The sequence below is a fragment of the Clarias gariepinus genome, chromosome 12, assembly GCF_024256425.1.
Source record: "Clarias gariepinus isolate MV-2021 ecotype Netherlands chromosome 12, CGAR_prim_01v2, whole genome shotgun sequence".
NCBI classification, from domain to species: domain Eukaryota; kingdom Metazoa; phylum Chordata; class Actinopteri; order Siluriformes; family Clariidae; genus Clarias; species Clarias gariepinus.
Genome location: NC_071111.1, coordinates 730060 through 738428, shown reverse-complemented (window position 1 = coordinate 738428; position 8369 = coordinate 730060). Strand labels below are relative to the sequence as shown.

At 35.3% G+C, this 8369-nt stretch overlaps 1 long non-coding RNA gene across 2 annotated transcripts; it reads right to left on the bottom strand.

Moving 5' to 3' along the window:
- Nucleotides 1–4400: 4400 nt before the first annotated feature.
- On the bottom strand, nucleotides 4401–7767 carry LOC128533951 (uncharacterized). 2 transcript variants are annotated; one of them, XR_008361429.1, is made up of 5 exons: nucleotides 7547–7767; nucleotides 6534–6623; nucleotides 5786–5855; nucleotides 5228–5408; nucleotides 4401–4989 (listed from the first exon to the last, which is right to left on the bottom strand). It is a non-coding gene; the product is annotated as an uncharacterized LOC128533951 (long non-coding RNA). The 2 variants fall into 2 exon arrangements; XR_008361430.1 differs by lacking the exons at nucleotides 5786–5855; nucleotides 6534–6623.
- Between the last annotated feature and the right edge of the window lie 602 nt (nucleotides 7768–8369).

Here is an 8369-nt window from a genome sequence, read left to right as displayed (position 1 = left end):
AATTATTTTATTATAAATATGATTCTTATTCTCTATATTCTTGTCGAGTATAGTCCAAGCACTGTGTCAGAAGATTCTGCAGAATCTCTTCTCACCTTTCACTCACGATAGGTGTAAATTTATCAAACTGTGTGCGCTGTGGGGAAATACTGTAGGGGGTTTTAGATGAATTAAGAAGAGAGCGGACATCTCTGCCTAAAATAGATAAAAAAAATAAATAAATAAAAAAGGTTAATGATAGCAATAGAATTAGACTTAATAGTTGTATTTGACACTTTTCTATTTATTTACTGTATGGACAGTCGTATTATGCTTTCTCTATGTTATTTATCTCTCTATATATTCTCTAATTATGACAAATAAATCGGCTCACATCGAAGCACACTGGCATGTTGGAATCACCAGCGTTTATATATTGGGTAGCCTATATATTTGTGTTTGTTGTTTATTTGGGGGGGGGTGGGGGGGGGTTTGTGTCAGATTTTTTTTTTTGATAAATCACACGCGTTTATCACTCTTTTGATTAAAACGCTGCCTTTTGTTTAGTGAAAGTGCTAGCTGCGGGTTTATACACGCCAATGAATTAATTTTAGATAGATTTTAAAGCATCTTTTTTAGGCACGATGTATCTGCACTGAGAATTTTTGTGTGTGTGTGCGTGTGTGTGTGTGTGTGTGTGCACGAAGAGTTTGTGTGTGTGTGTGTGTGTGTGTGTGTGTTTGTGTGTGTGTGTGTGTGTGTGTGTGTGTGTGACGTTATCTTCTCCTTCAAACATACTTCCAACCAACCAACCAACCCTGGTCTCCAAACTCAGAAGCTACGTGTCATAGCTGATAACTGCTCCTTTGATCTGCTGGTTACAGCGGGGTGTCGACTGTTGATCAGTGTAAGGTAGCCTGTAAAAGCCAAGCTCTTCCCCAAAAATAGTATAAATGTCTGCAACAATCACTAACCATTAAAATGTTAAGAATTTAATTAAACACAAATATATAAATTAGATTTTCTTTATACATAATATTTTCATTATGTATAAACTCATGCTAGGGTACTTTTACTACGCTGAAGTACCATTTAAAGCTATTTATTATTTTCTCTTTTATTTGCTTACTTACATACTTACCTACTTACTTACTTACTAGAGAATGCTTAAGTAAAGGGCTTTAAAACAATGGCAGTATGAATGACAATGAAATATTACAGAACGTGCGAGTTGACGCCCATGCACCAATCACTAACCATTAAAATGTTGAATTTGAATTAAAATGTTTAATTAAATTCTTAAATCACCATCTTAACACATGAGTTTACTGCATAAACACCGGAACAAAAAATAAACCTTTTTCTGTTTTTTGCATTGAGTTTAATCATGCAGCACTTTTAGTATTCAAAGCAAAAGCAACCCAACAGTGTGATTAAAGTACCCGAAATAACACAGAATTTTGATCCAGCATAAACAACCCAACGATGTGTTTACAGAAACTTAGCATTTTTTTGTGTACTACTACAGTAAGTACTACAATCTTGGTGTCAACAACAGAGATTACCCTTTGTTGATAAATGCAATGGTTTCTGGGAGCGTCCTAGGCTCTACCACACAGATGGCCTGCCCCCTAGCAGAGCTGGAGCAGCGGTCCTTTCAGACAACATCTCCAGAACATTACGAACCATCTGACTGACGGTAAGTCATACCTTAGATTCTTTAGATATCAGCCACAATACACCCCACCATACTAATAGACGCACACACATAGCTTGTACTATAGAAACTGTGTCTGTTCCCCGAATAGTGAGAAAAAAGAATAAATTCGTTAAATCTAGCCGAAACAATCTGGTAACCATTAAACAAGAAAAAGGCCAAATAAGTAATCGAAATCTACCTCTAAAGTTTGGACTTCTCAACATTAGATCCCTTGCGCCTAAAGCACTTATTGTTAATGAAATGATATCAGATTATTGCCTTGACGCACTCTGCCTTACCGAAACCTGGCTTAAACCAAATGAATATATTAGTCTGAATGAGTCTACTCTGTCAGGATATTTTTATAAGCACGAGCCCCGTCTAACTGGTCGCGGTGGTGGTGTCGCCACTATCTACAATGATGTACTCACTGTTACTCAAAAAAATGAGGCCCAGGTTTAACTCCTTTGAAGTGCTCGTCATTAATGTTGCACTTAATAAAATACATAATAAACCCGCGCTATATTTTACTCTGGCCACCGTGTACAGACCCCCAGGGCCATATGCCGATTTTCTTAAAGAATTTGGACATCTGCTATCAGACCTAATTGTTAACTCTGACAAAGTGTTGATAGTAGGAGACTTTAACATTCATGTAGATGATGCTAACGGCACTTTAGCCCTCGCATTTATGGACTTACTAAATTCCTTGGGGGTTAAACAAAATATAAATGGATCAATTCACCGCTGTAATCATACGCTAGATTTAATTATATCCCATGGTATAGATGTCTCTAATATAGAGATTTTACCTCAAAGTAATGATATAACAGATCATCACCTCCTGATATATACTCTACCCGTAGAACAGATTAGCTGTGTCTCCCCACGTTATCGATTTGTTAGAAATATGAAGCCGACTACTAAAGACAGATTCACAAGTAATCTGCCGGATCTGTCCCAAATTCTTTTTAGACCCCTAAATGCAGACGATCTGGATGAAATGACTAGCAACATGGGTACTATTTTTACCAGTACATTAGACACTGTTGCTCCCATCAGATTTAAAAAAAGTCAGAGATAAACACTTGTTCCTTGGTACAATAGTCATACTCGTGCCCTAAAGAGAGCAACCCGTAACCTCGAGCGAAAATGGAGAAAAACTAAGTTTTTCGAATTGCGTTTAAAGACAGTATGTGCAGCTATAGACAGGCTCTAAAAACTGCTAGGACCGAGCAACTTAGCCAACTGATAGCAAGAAACCAAAACAATCCCAAGTTTTTATTTAGTACAGTAGCCCGCCTAACAAAACCTAAGATGCCTGCAGAGAGTACTCCACAACATTTTAGTAGTGAGGATTTTATGGACTTCTTTAATGAAAAAATTGATAGCATAAGGAAGAAAATAACGGAAGTTCAACCTCTAATAGCATCTCATGATCTAGTTCAGCCTAAAGTTTCACATTTAGATTTTCAGTGCTTTACAGGTATAGGACAGGAAGAGCTGTATAAACCTATCACCTCAGCTAATTCAGCAACGTGCCTGTTAGACCCAATCCCAACCAGATTTTTGAAAGAAGTGATGCATACGGTTGGAGAGCCACTTTTAAACATTATTAATTCTTCATTATATCTAGGTCACGTCCCTAAACCTTTCAAGTTGGCAGTTATTAAGCCGCTTTTAAAAAAATTTAATTTGGACGCAAATGAAATAACAAATTATAGACCGATTTCAAACCTCCCCTTTATATCAAAAATATTAGAAAAAGTATCAGCTCAAATATGCACATTTTTGCAGGAAAACAACATCCTTGAAGAACTTTAATCAGGTTTCAGGCCCCATCATAGTACAGAAACTGCACTAGTTAAGATTGCAAACGACTTGTTTTTAGCCTCGGACCAAGGCTGCACCTCGATTCTAGTCTTGCTTGATCTTAGTGCTGCATTCAACACTATAGATCATAATATTCTCATAGATCGCTTACAAAATCATATAGGTATTCAGGGACAGGCATTAAAATGGTTTAGATCATACCTGTCTGATCGATACCATTTTGTAGATCTAAATGGAGAACTGTCTGGTGTAATGCCAGTGAAATATGGGGTCGCACAAGGGTCAGTTTTAGGACCTCTGCTGTTCTCAATATACATGCTTCCCTTGGGTAACATCATTAGAAGACATGGGATTAGTTTCCATTGTTATGCTGATGATACCCAATTATATATCTCAACAAAACCAGATGAAATACCCAAGTTGTCTAGATTAACCGAGTGTGTCCAGGACATAAAAGATTGGATGACCAATAACTTTCTTTTACTAAACTCAGATAAGACAGAGATATTACTCATCGGCCCAAAAAACAGCACACAACAGCTTTCACAATTCAGCCTGCGTTTAGAAGGATGTACTGTTACTACTAGCTCAACAGTAAAAGACCTGGGCGTGATATTAGACAGTAACTTGTCCTTTGAAAATCATATTTCCAATATCACAAAAACAGCCTTTTTCCATCTTACACTGTAAAAAAAAAAATGCTGTAAAAAAAACGGTAATCTACTGGCAGCTGTGGTTGCCAGCATTGCACTGTTAAAAAACAGTGGGTTACTGTTATTAAAATTAACAGAAAGATACTGTTTTGTTAGCTACAGCATACAACTGTTATTTAGCAGTATATAGCTGTTAATATACATTTTAATTACAGCCCAATTATTCTAAATTGCAAATGCTATTATACCCTGCATTTTATATTTGTGGAAAACAAAATAAATAATGCCAACTTACTGTTTTAGTCCTTCTTTATTTCCATTTAACATTATATTAATTGTTAAGCTGTTTGTTGTGCCAAAAAGAAATGTGAAAAATGCAAGCCATCATATTTTTGAGTGCATAAACTATGGTGCAACAAATAAGCACCCATAACATTGAGAAATACAAAGATGGCTTAAGAAAACAAACACAATTTCAAAATGCCTCAACTTGACATTAAATAATAAACAAGCTTCAAATCAAGCTTCCGAAAAAAAATAATGAAAATAAATAAATCAACACAAGGCTTTATCAAACACAAGCCCTTTCTGGATATAAAAAGTAGAATACAAAAAAAAAAAAAATAACAGTATATACAAACTACTGTAAAACAAAAAACATTTTAAATAAAGTGCCACTCAAAGTCCATCAATCTTTTTAAAAGATTTGACACTTTCAGATTGACTGTCATGGTCTTCTTTTGAACAGTTTTCCCAGTCTTTTTAGATGTCACTTTTCCTTTTGCAGCCTTGGTCCCTTTTTCCGGATTTATTCCAACAAATCGTCTAAAAAAATAATAAGGGAAGACTTTCTGTCATCAAACTTAAAAGTCTTAAAACTTTAATAATAAAACAAGATTTAAAAGATTTACACAGTACTGTAAAGCTTGTTATTTAATACATTAGCTAATGTTATGAAGTGTTACCAAACTTGCAGCTTAATCCTTTAAAGACCCAGAAACTTTAACTTTACTTTTTAAAATACTATTATTACCATATTATTGTAAGATAAAAATAAATTTACCTTTGAAGGAATTCCAATGTGGATGCTGCTTCCTCTTGATATTGCAGGTTAAAGATGTAATACAGTGAAAACAAAGCAGCAAGTCCAGACAGAAAGGTTGGTTGCACACCCTCACAGATTATTCTGCCCTCCAAGCTGATCATCCATTGTTTCATCCACTGCCCTTGAGTATCACTTGGACCTTAAAGGAGTGTACAGATTATGTTATAAACTATTATCCTTGGAGAGCTAACATAGCTAACAAATTATGCAAGCCCTGACAAAATCATATAATATTCATATCTTCCCAGACAACTAACCTTGCAGTTTTTAATATTTTAGCCAACAAGCCACTAAGGTTATGATATGCAAACTAAACAGCACAAACTCATTCAGGCATCACATCAAATATTTTCTTCAGTTTAAAAAAGTACACTTTAATCAAACTTTTTTATACAGTGGCCAGAATGAGGCACATCAAGATGAATGTTTTCCTAATGGTAAAAAGTTGTGCCAGCCAGCCTAGAGTGTGATCCTTGTTTAGTGAACATACAGACATGTCATATTTCATATACTTACCAAGCAGGATCAATCGAGGAGTCACAGGTAGGTTACCAGTCTTCTCAAGGTCAGCAGGAGTGGCAGACATCTATTGGTAAAGATAAGAATTAGAAATTAACATATCAAAAAAACATACAGTTATGTTCAAAATAATAGCAGTGTTTTTAAAACTTGAGTAAAGCTCAGAATTCTTATAATATTTTATTTCCATTCATTGGGAACACTGCACATTATATTTTACTTCAAAACATGAAGAAAAAGGATCAATATTTTAATTACTTTACAGAAAATGACAGTAACAATAATATTGGGCTGTTCAAAAAAATAGCAGCGTCTGCCTTTTTCAATACAAACTGAAATATTTACTTCATAAACTGAAAAAAACATTAAGATTTAGCTTTCCTGTGAATCGCTAAACTAATATTTAGTTGAATAACCACTGTTTTTGAAAACTGCTTCACATTTGTGCTGCATGGAGTCAACCAACTTCTGGCACCTGTAAACAGGTATTCCAGCCACGGATCATTTGACAATAACTCTGTATTTCTTAGTTTTGCCTCAGAAACAGCATTTCTGATGTCACCCCACAAGTTTTCTATTGGTTAAGGTCTGGGGATTGACTGAATATCTTCAATGACTGTCTGAATTACTGAGGCTGGAAGCAATACTTTTGCTTGCAGTTTCAAATAGAACAGAGCAAGATTCCTTAAAAACAATGTCTCATCAACATTTTCAGGACTTACATCTGGTTCCTTACAGTTCTCACCTTCATCCGTCTATGTATCAGACTGAAAATTATCCTCTTGAATCTGGGAGCAGCTGGCTTCAGATGTCATGATTGATTGTCTTGTGTCTTCTTTATGTTTTCTAGACAAATGAGAGGTAAATGTTGATATAACAGCAAACTTTTTACCACACTGCATAAAAGGGCATGTGACTCTTCGACCCTCTTTAATGTGCATTTTGATATGAGAAATAAGGTCAGGTAAACTGGAACTTTTGGCACCACACAAATCAACATGACATTCCAATGAATGTGTAGTGCACATTGTGGTTTCTGACTTATATCTTTTATGGTGTCTGTATACGTGAGATTTCAAGCCTGCGTGTTTTTGAAACTTTCTATTACAGTTACGTATGCAACAACGGAATACACTATTTGAGACATGACTGTGTATTTTTATGTGTTTCACATAAATCGCAGGGGTAGCACACGTTTCCCTACAGAAATTACAGGGAAACATAATGCAAAAAACAGGCGGAACACTAACTAACAAATTACTGATGCATTCGAGTCACGATCAAAAGATAAAATGGTGACGAAGTGCAAGAGTATTTGACGTTAGATTTTTTTTAAATAAGCACATTCACAGTAATCTGTTGATAATTTGCTTATACCATTTACTGTCAACTAAAATAAACTAAACCTGTCTTTCCAACTATGGGTATAGCTTGCCAATGTAATGTAAAGTTAAATTGAGGTAAAATGTAACAAGCATATAATTTATCTTGTATTTGAACCTTAACAATAACTTACCCAGTCAGTTTGGGAAAGTTTCAAGCTGCTAACTGCATGTAATTAAGTTAATTACAACGGCTTCACCGAATCTTTAACGTTACCGCATGACTTTTAGAAATCGTCTGTAACACCAATAAAACAGTGAGTAAAATATGGTGTATTGAACCGATGAATTTAAAAATAATACGAAAATCGAATTTCAGAGTTGAACTTACAGATTTTTCGTCAAATGAACAGTTTGAATAAAAGCGAACTCTTACCTGTTAGCAACACGATGGAAAATGTAATGCAGTATGGAAGTTCCGCAGCTCCGTGTCGCGCCAGATTTTTGTTTTCTGTGTGTAGCCTAAACACACTTTCGGCATCCGTCCGTGGCACCCAGCTACGATGGTCTCTGTTTTAATTGATCCGTTACCCACATGTTTTTATAATGTTATTTTTAGAAATACTTTAGAAATAATTATAAAAAACCCTCTGTAATATTTTTAAAGGTATGACAAACATAGATAAAGGTGCACTCTAATTACCTCGTGGTGATAATACACGTCGCACAAATAAAAAAAATATGATATAATACCATTAAATAACAGTGACATACTGTTGTTGTTCGACTACTAACCTGAAGTGAGCAAGTCTTCCCACAATGCACTGTAAAAAACGGCAACCTACTAATATTTCATTAAAACAGCATTTTTCTGTTAAATTTCTATGTAAATTTACAGAAATTTTTTACAGTGTAGAAATATCGCCAAACTTAGGAGCATCTTATCCGTATCTGATGCAGAAAAGCTAGTTCATGCATTCATGTTCTCCAGACTGGACTATTGTAATGCATTACTAGGTGGTTGTCCTGCATCCCCAATAAACAAGCTTCAGTTAGTCCAAAATGCAGCCGCCAGGGTTCTCACCAGATCCAGAAAATATGATCATATAACCCCAATATTATCATCCCTGCACTGGCTACCTGTTCTGTTTAGAATTAATTACAAAATAGTATTACTTACATACAAGGCTTTAAATGGTTTAGCTCCCACATACCTAACCAGTCTTCTGAAACGCTATAATCCACCACGTTCCTTAAGA